Below are 16,505 nucleotides of genomic sequence, written 5' to 3' on the forward strand. Positions count from 1 at the left end.
TTCAAATGATTCTCAGGAAATCTTTGCAAATTGTAAATAGTAATTGGATAACGTAAAAGTCTAGTGGATTTACCTGGTCAAACAACTATACCGAAATTGCATTCATTAGACCAATAGGAGGATAGAAACCAGCAAATAGATATACAAAGAATGGTTGTTAAAAATCCTTTTTCTTTTTTTATTTATTCCTTGTGAATTTAATACAGTTGATTATATTTGCTCCCCTACCCCAACTCCTCACAGATCCCCTCCCACCTTTCTTTTCACCCAATGTTATCATCTTTCTCTTTCTTTTTTTTTCTTTTTTTCAGAGCTGGGGACCGAACCCAGGGCCTTGCGCTCGCTAGGCAAGCGTTTCTCTTTCTTAAAACAACAAACAAACATGGTGTTGAGTTTAGTGTGGACCAGCTAGCTACTCTTGAGCATGGAACCTCCTCAGGTGTGTAGTTGATATACCCAGTGCCACACCACTGAAGAAGAAAACTGATTTTTCTCTCTCTTACCACCTACTGATTGTGAATAGCTTCTTTGCTGAGGGTGAGACATTGTGCCCATTTCCTCTCCATGCTGGGATTTTGTCTGGCTTGAACTTGTGAGGGTCTTATGAACACTAAAATCTTATAGCTGGTTTTAAAAACAAACTATGCAAACACAGAACAAGAAAGACACAGATTAGCAGCATAGATAGAAAGCATGGAATAGAAATTAGACTCTAGGTAATTTGGAGAGGCATTTAAATAATAGCTCAGTATGATCTATATATAGCCGTTAGACTGAGCTCAGAAGTCAATACATCATCATCTAAATCTGATTTTGCTGCCCAGCTAACATGGATCATTGATAAGTCATTTAACTTCTCTGTGCTTCAGTTTCTTCATAGGCAAAGTGAAGATGATAGTTAACTTAAAGGAGTATTGCAATGGTTGAATAAAATGTTAACTATAGAAAATGGTGCCCTTGACCCAGGAAGCACTAGTGTATATGAACAGTTATTTGCCACTTTACTGATTAAAAAACGTTGTTCATGCTTTCTGTACACTTTGACTACTCCTTAGACAACAAGCTACACTGAAAAAAGGTATATTTGCTCCAGATTGGTATGCCTGAATCAATCAGTGTATGTCTGGACCTCAAATAGAAAGGTAATCAAGTTTTATCTATTTTGATTTTATATCCCCTACTTGGAAGGTTTGAGAAAGCCTAGTTAAAATACCTGGGTAAAGAAAGTAGAAAAACACCTGGGTAGAAAATCTACTACTTTGCCCTAATAGCCTATCCAGCTAGAACTGGACTGATGAAATGTAGTCTCTAGAGGGGGCTAAAATCACACCTACTACCACTATATAAAGATCCTCCAGAAGCCCTGACTGAGAACAGGGATGGTTGCCCGATGGGACAAGTGTTGCCAAAGAGCTGTAGCCTGGGACTGTAGGTAAGTTGGGACTTTCCCAGAATATCATTAGGGGTAAGCACTTACGTATCAGTCAGTGTTCTACGATTTGGCCATGGTCATCAAAATGTAGCAACAAGCTGGTACTGAAAATTTTATGTTGTGTTTTGCTGTGAATTTATCCCAGGGCTATGTGTAACCCTGGGAAAGAATGTTTTTGAGCAGAAATAGAGATAAATGTTTCATCCCTAATAAGATTTGGAAATGAGGGTATGGAGGAAAATCATTTATACCTGAAAAAAAAGGTGCTGCACGTACCTGAAAGACCACTTCTTCCTGGATTTGGTTAAGTAACTATAAAATCCTTTGGAAAAAGAACCGAGGAGGCCACAGTAAGCTTATGCGCTGAAGAGACCATAAATATTCTTGTGTGACATAAAGAGTGAGAATCTGAAAAATGTCTAGTTTATGATTGAGAGGGCTCAGCTTCCTATATGACTCCCTGACATGGAGGTCCTTTTCCAGCTATTGGCACCTCAAGTACCCAAATGAGTGAATTCCATTCAAAACTCCATCTTCTGCCTATTTTCAAGTTTTGAAAAGCATAAAAATCTTAGTATCTCTGAGCTCATCCAAAGTTTACCCATATACACTGGTTGGAATCTTCACATAGCAACCTTCTTCTGTCAACTGAAGAAAAGCTCTAAAACCTCCAGGAAGATTTCTAATAGAGGCCTCTCCCCAACAAGTGTTTTTGTTGCAAGCAAGAAAAAATATATATATTTAGTCAGTTAGTATAATAAAGTTATATTTTATTAATGTATATAAGTTAGTATAATAAAATTATATACACATATTTAAACATTTCAATTGGTTATTTTTATGTACATTTCAAATGTATCCCCCTTCCCAGTTTCCCTTCTAAAAATCCCCATCGAATCCCCCTTCCTTCCTGCTTCTATGAGGTTGCTACTCACCCAACCATCCACTCCCGCCTCACCAACTTAGCATTCCCCTATACTGAGGCATCGGGCCTTTACAGGACTAAGGGTCTCTACTCCAATTGATGCCAGACAAGGCCATCCTCTGCCACATATGCAGCTGGACCCATGGGTCCCTCCATGTGTATTCTTTGGTTGGTGGTTTAGTACCTGGGAACTCTTGGTGGGAGGGGTCTGGTTGGTTGATATTGTTACAAACCCCTTCAGTTCCTTCAGTCTATCTCTTAACCCCTCTATTGGGGTCCCCATGCTCAGTCTGATAGTCAGCTGCAAGCATCCATCCTCATCTGTATCAGTAAGGCTCTGGCAGAACCTCTCAGGAGACACCCATATCAGGCTCCTGTCAGCAAGCACTTCTTGGCATCAGCAATAGTGACTTGGTTTGGTGGCTGCATATGGGATGGATTCCCAGGTGGGGCAGTCTCTGGATGGCCTTTCCTTCAGTCTCTCCTCTACTCTTTGTCCCTGTATTTCCTTTAGACAAGGGCAATTCTGGGTTAAAATTTTGAGAGGGGTGAGTGGCCCCATCCCTCAACCAGGGGCCATGCCTAATCTTTGGATATGGTTTCTACAGGTTCTCTTCCCCCTTTGCTGGGTATTTCAGCTAATGTTATCCCTGTTGGGTATTGGGAGCCTCTTGCTTTCCTGACACCTGGGGCATTCTGTTGGCTACCCCCAGTTCCCCATTCCCCATTGCTACATGCCTCTGTTAAATTTTCTGACCCTCTGTACATCTCCTGGGCATATAACCAAAAGGTGCTCCAACATATAACGAAGACACATGCTCCACTATGTTCATAGCAGCCTTATTTATAATAGCTGGAAGCTGGGAAGAACCCAGATGCCCTTCAACAGAGGAATGGATACAGAAAATGTGGTACATCTGCACAATGGAATATTACTCAGCTATCAAAAACAATGACTTCATGAAATTCTTAGGCAAATGGATGGAACTAAAAAATATCATCCTCAATGAGGTAACAGTAACAAAAGAACACACATGGTATGCACTCACTGATAAGGGGATATTAGCCCCAAAGCTCAGAATACCCATGATACAACTTACAGACAATATGAAGCTCAAGAAGAAGGAAGAACAAGTGTGGATGCCTCAGTTCTACTTAGAAGGCAGAACAAAATAATCATGTATGGTAGAGGGTGGGAGAAACTTGGGATGAGGAGAGGAGGGGAAGAGGAAAAATGGGGGCAGGATCAGGTGTGGGAGTGCATGGGGAAGATAAAACTATATTTTATTATGCTGAATTTTATATAATGCTTATATCTTAATTTTTAATTATGGTTTCAAGCTTATTTTAAGGCTGTGTATTTATGTAATGTATTTTAGCTAAAGGTTAGGCTTAGGTTTGAATGGAATTTTTTGATTTGAGGGTCAGGATTTTGGGGGAGATTTTTAAGACCCAGGGCAGATTAGGTGGCATTTCTTTTAGATGTGCAGAGCTGAGCATTACTTTTAGTTTTTGCTTATATGCTGTTTAATTGGTGTTATTGGATTCTAAAGCTGAGTTTGATTATTTTAAGTAAGTAATGTTACTAAGTTTTAATTATTAGGTGCAGCCTTGGGTGTAATAAAATTTTTAATCAAGTTATTTTACACTTAAGCTGCACTTTCTTTTTTTTTTTTTTTTTTATTAACTTGAGTATTTCTTATATACATTTCGAGTGTTATTCCCCTTCCCGGTTTCCGGGCAAACATCCCCCTCCCTCCTCCCCTTCTTTATGGGTGTTCCCCTCCCCATCCTCCCCCCCTTGCCGCCCTCCCCCCAACAATCTAGTTCACTGGGGGTTCAGTCTTAGCAGGACCCAGGGCTTCCCCTTCCACTGGTGCTCTTACTAGGATATTCATTGCTACCTATGAGGTCAGAGTCCAGGGTCAGTCCATGTATAGTCTTTAGGTAGTGGCTTAGTCCCTGGAAGCTCTGGTTGCTTGGCATTGTTGTTCATAAGGGGTCTCGAGCACCTTCAAGCTCTTCCAGTTCTTTCTCTGATTCCTTCAACGGGGGTCCTGTTCTCAGTTCAGTGGTTTGCTGCTGGCATTCGCCTCTGTATTTGCTGTATTCTGGCTGTGTCTCTCAGGAGCGATCTATATCTGGCTCCTGTCGGCCTGCACTTCTTTGCTTCATCCATCTTGTCTAATTGGATGACTGTATATGCATGGGCCACATGTGGGGCAGGCTCTGAATGGGTGTTTCTTCTGTGTCTGTTTTAATCTTTGCCTCTCTATTCCCTGCCAAGGGTATTCTACTTCCCCTTTTAAAGGAGGAGTGAAGCATTTGCATTTTGATCATCCGTCTTGAGTTTCATTTGTTCTAGGCATCTAGGGTAATTCAAGCATTTGGGCTAATAGCCACGTATCAATGAGTGCATAACCACGAGTGTTTTTCTGTGATTGGGTTACCTCACTCAGGATGATATTTTCCAGTTCCGACCATTTGCCTACGAATTTCATAAAGTCGTTTTTTTTTTATTAATTGAGTATTTCTTATTTATATTTCGAGTGTTATTCCCTTTCCTGGTTTCCAGGCAAACATCCCCCTAACCCTTCCCTCTCCCCTTCTATATGGGTGTTCCCCTTCCCATCCTCCCCCCATTGCCGCCCTCCCCACAACAATCACGTTCACTGGGGGTTCAGTCTTAGCAGGACCAAGGGCTTCCCCTTCCACTGGTGCCCTTACTAGGCTATTCATTGCTACTTATGAGGTTGGAGCCCAGGGTCAGTCCATGTATAGTCTTTGGGTAGTGGCTTAGTCCCTGGAAGCTCTGGTTGCTTGGCATTGTTGTTCATATGGGGTCTCGAGCCCCTTCAAGCTCTTCCAGTCCTTTCTCTGATTCCTTCAATGGGGGTCCTGTTCTCAGTTCAGTGGTTTGCTGCTGGCATTCGCCTATGTATTTGCTGTATTCTGGCTGTGTCTCTCAGGAGATGAACCCCATTTTGTAATAGGGTTATTTGTCTCCCTAGCTCTAACTTCCTGAGTTCTTTGTATATTTTGGATATAAGCTCTCTATCAGTTGTAGGATTGGTAAAGATCTTTTCCCAATCTGTTGGTTGTCATTTTGTCCTAACAAAAGTGTCCTTTGCCTTACAGAAGCTTTGCAGTTTTATGAGATCCCAAAGGTCGATTCTTGATCTTAGAGCATAAGCCATTGGTGTTTTATTCAGGAAATTTTCTCCAGTGCCCATGTGTTCGAGATGCTTCCCCACTTTTTCTTCTATTAGTTTGAATGTGTCTTGTTTGATGTGGAGGTCCTTGATCCACTTGGACTTAAGCTTTGTACAGGGTGATAAGCATGGATCGATCTGCATTCTCCTACATGCTGACCTCCAGTTGAACCAGCACCATTTTCTGAAAATGCTATCTTTTTTCCATTGGATGGTTTTGAGTCCTTTGTCAAAAATCAAGTGACCATAGGTGTGTGGGTTCATTTCTGGGTCTTCAATTCTATTCCACTGCTCTATCTGTCTGTCTCTGTACCAATACCATGCAGTTTTTTATCACTATTGCTCTGTAATACTGCTTGTGTTCAGGGATAGTGATTTCCCCGGAAGTCCTTTTATTGTTGAGGATAGTTTCAGCTATCCTTGGTTTTTTGTTGTTTCAGATGAATTTGCAAATTGTTCTATCTAACTCTCTGAAGAATTGGATTGGTATTTTGATTGGGATTGCATTGAATCTGTAGATTGCTTTTGGTAAAATGGCCATTTTTACTATATTAATCCTGCCAATCCATGAGCATGGGAGATCTTTCCATCTTCTGAGGTCTTCTTCAATTTCTTTCCTCAGTGTCTTGAAGTTCTTATTGTACAGATCTTTTACTTGCTTGGTTAAAGTCACACCGAGGTACTTTATATTATTTGGGTCTATTATGAAGGGTGTCGTTTCCCTAATTTCTTTCTAGGCTTGTTTCTCTTTTGTGTAGAGGAAGGCTACTGATTTATTTGAGTTAATTTTATACCCAGCCACTTTGCTGAAGTTGTTTATCAGGTTTATTAGTTCTCTGGTGGAACTTTTGGGATCGCTTAAATATACTATCATATCATCTGCAAATAGTGATATTTTGACTTCTTCCTTTCCAATGTGTATCCCCTTGATCTCCTTTTGTTGTCTGATTGCTCTGGCTAGAACTTCAAGAACTATGTTGAATAAGTAGGGAGAGAGTGGGCAGCCTTGTCTAGTCCCTGATTTTAGTGGGATTGTTTCAAGTTTCTCTCCATTTAGTTTAATGTTACCTGCTGGTTTGCTGTATATGGCTTTTACTATGTTTAGGTATGGGCCTTGAATTCCTATTCTTTCCAGGACTTTTATCATGAAGGGGTGTTGAATTTTGTCAAATGCTTTCTCAGCATCCAATGAAATGATCATGTGGTTTTGTTGTGGTTATGACTCCCTTTTCATTTCTGAATTCATTAATTTGGACACACTCTCTGTGTTCTCTCGTTAGTCTGGCTAAGGTTTTATCTATCTTGTTGACTTTCACAAAGAACCAACTTTTGGTTCTGTTGATCCTTTGTATGGTCCTTTTTGTTTCTACTTGGTTAATTTCAGCTCTGAATTTGATTATTTCCTGCCTTCTACTCCTCCTGTGTGTATTTGCTTCTTTTTGTTCTAGAGCTTTTAGGTGTGCTGTCAAGCTGCTGATACATGCTCTCTCTTTTTTCTTTCTGCAGGCACTCAGAGCTATGAGTTTTCCTCTTAGCACATCTTTCATTGTGTCCCATAAGTTTGTGTATGTTGTACCTTCATTTTCATTATATTCTAAGAAGTTTTTAATTTCTTTCTTTATTTCTTCCTTGACCAGGTTATCATTGAGTAGAGCATTGTTCAACTTCCATGTATATGTGAGCATTCTTTCCTTATTGTTATTGAAGTCCAGCTTTAGCCCACCTTTATCTGATAGGACACTTGGGTTTATTCTATCTTTTTGTATCTGTTGAGGCCTGTTTTATGGCTGATATAGTCAATTTTGGAGAAAGTACCATGAGGTGGTTAGAAGAACGTATATCCTTTTGTTTTAGGATAGAATGTTCTATAAATACCTTTGAAGTCCATTTGGTTCTTAACTTCTGTTAGTCTGTCTATGTCTTTGTTTAATTTCTATTTCCATGATCTGTCTATTGATGAGAGTGGGGTGTTAAAATCTCCTACTATTATTGTGTGAGGTGCAATGTGTGGTTTGAGCTTTAGTAAGGTTTCTTTTTTGTATGTAGGTTCCCTTGTATTGGAAACATATACATTTAGGATTGAGAGTTCATCTTGGTGGATTTTTCCTTTGATGTATGTAAAGTGGCCTTCCTCTTCTTTTTGATGACTTTTGGTTGAAAATTGATTTTATTCGATATTAGAATGGCAACTCCACCTTGCTTATTCAGACCATTTGCTTGGAAAGTTGTTTTCCAGCCTTTTACTCTGAGATAGTTTCTGTCTTTGTCTCTGAGGTGTGTTTCCTGTAGGCAGCAGAATGCAGGGTCCTCGTTGCGTATCCAGTTTGTTAATCTATGTCTTTTTATTGGGGAATTGAGTCCATTGATGTTGAGAGATATTAAGGAATAGTGATTGTTGCTTTTGTTATCTTCGTATTTGGAGGTGTAATTATGTTTGTGTGCTTGTCTTATCTTTGTTTTGTTTCAAAACGATTAGTTTCTTGCTTCTTCTAGGGTATAGCTTGCCTTCTTGTTTGTGTTGGGCTTTACCATTTTTTATCCTTTGTAGGGCTGCGTTTGTAGAAAGATAGTGTGTAAATTTGGTTTTGTCATGGAATATCTTGGTTTCTCCATCTATGTTAATTGAGAGTTTTGCAGGATACAGTAACCTGGGCTGGCATTTGTGTTCTCTTAGGGTCTGTATGACATCTGTCCATGATCTTCCGGCTTTCATAGTCTCTGGTGAGAAGTCTGGTGTGATTCTGATAGGTCTGCCTTTATATGTTACTTGTTACTGTGTCAGGAGTGCTGTAGACCTGTTTTCCTGTTTTCTTTCAGCCAGTTATGGAAACAGAGTGTTCTGCTTTCAGGCCTGTATTTGTTCCTGCCACTGGCTTTCACCTGTTCCTGTGGGCGTGTGTCCTGAGTCCACCAGGCAGGTCACTTGGAACAGAAAAGTTGGTCTTACCTCTGATCTTGGGCCTGAAGTTGCTCCTCAGGGCTGGCTTTCAGCTCTGCATGAGGGCAGCATCCAGAAGGTCCTGCCCCTACTTCTGGGTCCCTGTGCGCAGGAGGCCCTGATGGTGCTAGGTGTTTTCCTTTAGAGTCAGAAATGTGGGCAGAGAGTAGTCTCCTCTCATTTCCCAGGTATGTCTGCCCCTCTGAAGGTCTAGCTCTCCCTCCTGCGGGATTTGGCTGCAGGGAGCTGTTTGACCAGGTCCGTTCAGATCCGGGCGCAGTCTGGACCCCAGGGCTCCTGCAGCTTGACTGCCCCAATCTTCCTGTTCCCAGAGGCCCTAAACAGTTTTCTCCTGTGACAGGGATGTGGGCAAAGATGGGGAGAAGCGGTGGTCTCTCCTGCCCTGCAGCCTCAGGATTGCCCACAGGTCTGGGTGATCAGCTCTCTCTCCCATGGGGTTTGGAGTAGGGAGCTGTGGGCCTGGATCAGCGAGGTTCGAGTGCCAGCTAGAAACTGCTGACAGCAATATAAACTCTAACACAAAGCTAAGGAAATTGAAAGTAAATTTTCCATAATGATCCTAGGGAAGGGTGGGAGATTAAGTCCAGGAGTTCTGGGGTTGAATATAGCATCCCTTGATGCCAGCTCTGGGCCAGAGACCAAATGATTAGAGCTTCCTGCTTCTCATTCTCAGGTACCCACAAATATCCTTGAGAAAGACCCCTGAAAATAGCTCTAAAAGCATTAGAAGCTCCAAGGCTTCTTCCAATCTGTGTTTATTCAATTTATTTAAGTTTGTGTTCTCTCTCCCACTTTCTTGCTCCCATTCTCATTTTCCCCAGAACTTCACATGCAATACATTGTGGCCAAAATAGGCAGCTTTGTGTTGCATGAAATATTTCAAAAAGCAATCCACGCTACCACGGGGGCTTGGCACCAGCAGACAGGCTGGCCTGTTCTCAGCCCAGCAGATACTCTGATTCAAGAGCTCTGAAATCTCTCCACCGCGCACACCCTATGCTTCCAAATTCTCGTGGCTGGCTGGGGTGCCCTGCCAGTGTACCTTTCTCTGGTACTCAAGTGAGTCACCATGTGAAGGAATACACCACACAAATTTGGTTTAGAGTCAACCGGTAACACAATCATTGGGTACAGCAGCTAGCTTCTTGATTTGTAAGCTATTCTAAGTTATAAATCCTTTGGTAGCAGATCCCTGCGGAACTGCCACCTGAACTGGGGTGGGGGGTGAGGGTGGGGGAGTGGGGGCTTGGGGGACCTTCTGCTACCTACATTTCGGCCATTTTGCTCTCTCCTGTCCCAAAAGCCATATCTTTTCTCTTGCTTCCCCTCTTCCTCTCTCCAACTCAAAGCCCCCCCCCAACTCGTCCAATGATTGGCTCCTTGAAATCTTTATTCATTAGGGAAAGGTTCTGCCACAGATTTGTGTGTGTGTGTGTGTGTGTGTGTGTGTGTGTGTGTGTGTGTTTGTGTATTCATTCTTTCCAGATATTTTAATGCCACATCCAAGGGAGACTTGCATTCCTCTTCTATGTGGAAAAAAGGGTTAAGCCCTGCAAATGAAGGCTACTAGTGAGTCAATAAAAACTCTCAATGGTTGGGAAACAGTCCTTGGTGGGATTGTAACTCCAGAATTACAGGGAGAACATACTACCTAAATTTCCAGTAAACTTTTAGACCTTGATCTAAACAAAGTAACTCTGGAATTGAGAAGTATATGCTGCTACTTTCCCACATGACTTGTGTGCTTAGATCTCTGTTGGTCAGTCTGTGTGACTAAGATAACTTTGGATTTCTATTAATTTACCTTTCCGATATGGTTCTCCACAATTACAGAAATTCTCTCAGATGTTCAGCTAGCAAAGACATTCTCCCAGTTTCTAACTATTTCTACATTGTGACAGCCGTTTCCTTTGCTATACAGAAAATGTATACATTTTTATTTTTTAATTTAACTTAAAAATTAGTATACAAAGCAATGTTTTTCAGCCTGGTATTTTATGCTGTCCAGTTCCCTTGGTCTCTCATGCTGGTGTCCATTCACCACCCACTAGCTTCACCTCTGCTTTCTGTTCACCTCTTTCATCTTCTTCATAGCCCCCCACTATAACCTCATTTTCCCCTCTTAGGATCCCATTTTAAGTGTTGTAACCTATGTAACATCCACATGCATATACACATACATAAAATTTAAAGCTTAGGATCTGTGTGTGGCATTGCGTTTGTGAATCTGGGACACTCCACTTAATAAAACTTCCACCCATTTTCCTGTAAATGTCATGATTTGGTTGTTTTACAACTGAAGAACATTCCAGGGCATAAGTGGAATTTTTCCTTATCCATTCAACTGTCAATGAACATCTAGTGAACTGTGTGGCAAAAAAAAATATTCTGAACAAAACTTTTTGGCTCTGTCCAGATGTGGTACAGCTGTATCATGAGCTAGTTTTCCTTTTAGTTTTCTGAGAGAGTTTCCTGCTGATTTCCATAGTGGCTACAGTACCTTATACTCTTGCCAGCAGTGAATCAGTACTCCTCTTTACACATATCCTCATTGCATTTGTTCTCACTTTTTTTCCTTATGCTGATGTCCCATCCAGGGTGAGATGAACTCTCAAAGTAGTTTCAGTTTGCATTTCTCTGATCACTATGGATGTTGACCACTTTTCAAGTGTTTATTGACCATTTATATTTCTTATTTTGAGATCTGTCTGTCCAATTCCTTGTCCCATTTATTGGTTTGAAAGATTTGGTGGTTTCGTATTTATTCTATACAGCTTTTTGTGTAAATATAATCTTGAAGTAGTTACCTGTCTGAGGTATAACTACTAACAAAGACTTTTCTCCCATTCTCTAATTTGTCTCTTCACCTCAGTTTCCTTTGATATGCAGAACGTTTGTAATTTCAGATAACTTCATTGGTTGATTCTCCAAGTTATTTACTGTGCTACTGGAGTCTTGTTTTTCCCTCCAGAAATTTTTTCCCTATCCTGTATTTATTAATCATTTTATTCGTTCACATTTCAAATGATATCACCCCTTCCTGGTTTCCTCTGTGCAAACCCTCCAACCTCTCCCCTGCCCCCTTTCCCTCTCTCCCTCTCTGAGGGTGCTCCCCCAACCATCCACCCACTCCTGCCTCACTGCCCTAGCATTCCCCTACACTGGGGCATCAAGTTTTCACATAACCAAGGGCCTCTCCTCCCATTGATACCAGATAAAGCCATCCTCTGCTACATATGTATGTGGAGCCATGGGGTCCCTCTATGTGTACTCACTCTTTGGATGGTGGATTAGTCCCTGGGAGCTCTGGGTGGTCTGGTTAGTTGATGTTGTTCTTATGGGGTTGCAAACCCCTTCTGCTCCTTCAGTCCTTCTCCTAGTTCTTCCATTGGCATCCCAGGGCTCAATTTTCCTTGTTTTCCTCTATCAGCCTTTCAGGCTTTATAGTAATGTCTTTGATTCATTCTTGTTCTAGCTTGCTTTTCTACTGCAATGATAAAATACTAACAAAAACATGTAGAAAAAAGTATTTATTTTGCTTACATGTTCCAATCACAGGCCATTGTGAAATGAAGTCAGGGTAGGAGCACAAAGCAAAGACGTCGAGGTAAGAACTGAGGCAGAGGACATGGACATATACTGCTTACTGCCTTGCTCTCCATAGCTTGTTTGGTCTGTTTTCTTATACAATTCAGGGCCAGGAAGATATTGTCCCCAGTGAACTAGGCCCTCCAACATAAATAATGAATGAAGAAATGTTTCCACAGACTTGTCTACAGACCAATCTGATGAAAACATTTTGTCAGTTGAGATTCCCTCTTCCCAGATGACAGTACCTTGTGCTAGGTTGGCAGAAAACTAACCGTCACACAGTCCTCAATTGCTTTTTGTACAGAATGAGACATGCACAATCAATTTGCTTTTGTGTACGTATGACCAGTTTTCTGGTATCATTTAGTAAAGAACTGCTTGCTTTCCAGTAGTTTTTCACGCCTTAAGTTTTTTTTAAGTTGGTTGTATTTATGTGTATTCATTTCTAAGTGCTCTATTACACTGGTCTACATATCTGCCTGTGTGCAAGTCCCATGCTGTGTTTGTCATGGAGGCTTTGCAACATAATCTGATGTCAGATGTTATGATCCTTCCTGTACACTTTCTGTGTATGCTGGCTCTGACTGTTTGGAATCTTTTGAATTCCTATGTGGATTTTAAGAATTCTTTCTTAGTTCTGTAAAGAATGTCACACTTGTTAGTTTTTGTCAACTTGTCACAAACTAGAGTACCCTGGGAGGAGGGACCCTCAACTGGCAATTATTGCCTCCATCGGACTGGCTTATAGGCAAGTCTGTGGGGACATTTTCTTGATTAATGATTGATATAAGAGGGTCCAGCCCGCTCCTGGGCAGGTGGTCTTGGGTTGTATAAGAAAGTTTTTTATTGAGCCATGGCAGTAAGCAGAACTCTTCCATGGTCCTGCCAGCTACGGCTTTCAGGTTCGTGTTTTGAGTTCCTGCCCTGACTGACTTCCCTTGAAAATGGTCTATAACCTGTAAGCCCAATAACCCATTTATTTCCTCACCAAGGTGTTTTGGTCAATGGTGGTTATCACAACAGCAGAGAAGCAAACTAGAACAAATGTCATTGGACTTTTGAATGGGATTTTGTTGAATATAGACACTGCTTTCAGAAATATACTTATTGGCACACTGTCATTTGCCAAAGCATGACCATGGATTCTTTCCCGTCTTCTAGTGTCTTCAGCTTCTTTCACCATTGTGGTAAAGTTTTCATTTTAGAGACTTTTTCCTTCCTTAGTTAAGATAATTCTCAGGGTTTGGTTTGCTGTGTTTTGTTTCTGAAACTGAGAATAGGATAAATTTTGTCACTTTATTTCACAGCAAGTTTATTACTGCTCTATAGGAAACTTCAGGGAGTGTGGGAGGTGACTCGGCAGTTAAGATCAGTGGTAGTGACTGACAACTCTCGACAATTCCAGTTCCAGGAAATCTGATACCCTCTTTTAGCTTTCATGGGCACCAGACACTGATGTGGTTCACAGACATATATGCAGACAAACCACCATGTTTTCCTCTAAGAGCTCCAGTATTTCAGATTTTAAAATATTTTTTATTTTATCATTGTTTTCTTTGAATTGACTTTTGTGCAGAATGAGAGATAGAGATTTCCAGCATTTGTCAGAAAGGATATCTTTTGTTTTCCACAGTAAATGTTTTTACATCGTTTTAAGCTTTAGTTTTAAGCTCTGTGGACTTGGGTCTCAGTCCACTATTATGATTCCTTGCAGTACATGTCTGTCTTATTTGTCTATGCTGTCTTTGTGTCTACTGATGTGTACTATAGTTTTACGTCCAGTAGCGTGATGCCTCCAGCAGTGTTCATCCTTTGGTTAGTTTGAGTATCCATAGCCTTTTATCTTTCGAGACAAATTTTACGATAGCTTTTGTAGTTCTTTCAAGAATACCATGGGAATTTGGATGGGAATTGCACTTAATATATAGATTACTTTGTACTCTAAGCACTTTCTTATATTAATTCTGTCAAGCCAGAAGAATGACAATTTCCTTTTCGTCTTACTGTTTTGAAGTTTACCTTATAAACTTCCCTTCTTAGTTTTATTTCTAGATTTTAAAAAATCAAGTAATTAATTGAGAAGTTTTGTAACCATGTTCATCATGGAATATGCTATTTTCCTTTTTGTTTCTATGAATTTGAGTGTCAGGGTAATATTAGCTTTGTAAAGTGAGATTGTTCACTTTCTTTTCTGTTCTAGTGAATGATGTGGGAAAAATTGGTATTTGTTCTTTAATGGGCTAGTAGAATTCATTTGTGAATACATTTGGGCCTGAATTTTGTTGTTGTTTTGAATCTTTATTACTACATTAACCTTATTGCTTACTATAGATCTCTTAATATTGTTCATACATTATTTTTAGCTTTTAAAAGATTTTTTATGTGTTTACCTCCATATGACTGTGCATCCAGTATGCACAGTGCCTATGAAGAACAGAAGAGAATGAAAGATACCCTGGAACTGGAATTTCAGATGGTTGTGAACCAGAACCAAACTCAGGACTTGTGCAAATGCATCAAGTGCTCTTAACTGCCGAACCATCTCTCCAGCTCCTTCAAATATCATTGCTTTAATTTTAGCACAAAATGTGTGTTTAGATATTGATCTATTTTATATTTTTCAATTTATCATAGAATAGATTTTTAAAGTCGTGCTCTCATGATTGTAATTTTATTGGTATCTTTGTACTATCTTCCTTTTCAATTCTAATTTTTTAAATTTGATATTCTCTCTTTTAAGTTAGCCAATAGTTTGCTAATATTTTGTTAATCTTTTCCAGAAGCAAGTTTACTTTTTACTTCATTGGTTTCTGTTCCATTTCTTTAGTCTTTGCTGACATTATTCATTTTTGGTGCATGTTTTTTCCTATGACTCTGAGGGGGCCTCCTTAAGTTATTTCTGATATATTTTCAATAGAGGTAGTACAATTATAAACTTCCTTCTTAGAACTTCACATTGTTTCCCACAAATTTTGATGTGTTGTATTCTCATTTTCTTACTTTTTAATTTCTTGAATCATTATTTCATCATTCAATAGTGTTTTGTTCGGTATCCATGAAATTGTGTATTTGTGTAGCTCCTCCTACTTTCACCTCTAGTTTGACTCCATCATGTTCACATAGAAATACAAGCAAGAGAAAGGCTCAGCAGTAAAGGGCACTGACTGTTCTTCCAGAGACTATGATAGGATTGAACTCATTAGTATAGGAAACACTTTCTGAATAAACCCTAAACAGTACAGGCATCTTAAGCAATAATTAATAAATGGAACCACATGAAACTGAAAAGGATCTGTACAGCAAAGGATATTTATCTGAGAGAAGAGGTAGTCTACAGAATAGCAAACCATTTTTACAAACTATACATCTTGATAAAGGGTTAATATCTAGAATACAAAAAGAATTTATAAAATGATCATCAAGAAATCAAATAACCTAATTAAAATGGAATATAGAACTAAACAAAATTCTCAGAAGATGAAACATAAATGACTGACAAGTATTTAAACATTTTCAACATCCTTAGGTATCAGGAAAATAAAAATTAAAATTACTTTGAAATTTAATCTTACCATAGCCAGAATGGCCAAAATTAATAAAACAAATAACAGGACATGCTGGTGAGGATGTGGGGAAAAGGGAATATTTTTCAGTACTCGTGGGAGTGGAAATTGGTGTAATCACTATGGAAATCAGTGTGGACGTTCTTCAGAAAGATAAAAATCAATCTACGACAAGATCCAGCTATACCACTCTTGGGCATATAATCAAAGGATTCTACAACTTACCACAAAGATACTTGCCCATCCACGTTCATTGCTGCTATATTCATAATAGCCAGAAATTAGTAAAAGCCTAAATATCCATCAATTGATGAATGGATAATAAATATGTGGTACATTTTACATGATGGAAATTATTCATCTGTTAATAAAAATGAAATTATGAGATTCACAATAGATGGAGCTAGAAAGAACAATTGAGTGAGGTAACTCAAAATCAGAAAAAAAAATTGTTTTCTTTTAGATGTGTAATTTAGCTTTTAAGCTTTAGAAATGTGCCTTTCATTTAGAATATCCACAGGTGGAGCAGGGCGAGGAGAGGCTCTTCCACTTTTTTCTTTTTTTCCGGAGCTGAGGACCGAACCCAGGGCCTTGCGCTTGCTAGGCAAGCGCTCTACCACTGAGCTAAATCCCCAACACCTGAGAGGCTCTTCCACGTAAGAGGAACTACAATATAGTGCCACAGACAGATAAAAGGAAAAGTAGAATAGGGAGATTAAGTGAAGGGGGATGGAAGGGCAGGAATATAGAGGGATTACTAACACTAAAGGCCTTTTGTTTTGTTTAGTTTTTATTGGATATTTTTTATTTATATTTCAAATGT

The sequence above is a fragment of the Rattus norvegicus genome, chromosome X (assembly GCF_036323735.1).
Source record: "Rattus norvegicus strain BN/NHsdMcwi chromosome X, GRCr8, whole genome shotgun sequence".
In the NCBI taxonomy this organism is placed as follows: Eukaryota; Metazoa; Chordata; class Mammalia; order Rodentia; family Muridae; genus Rattus; species Rattus norvegicus.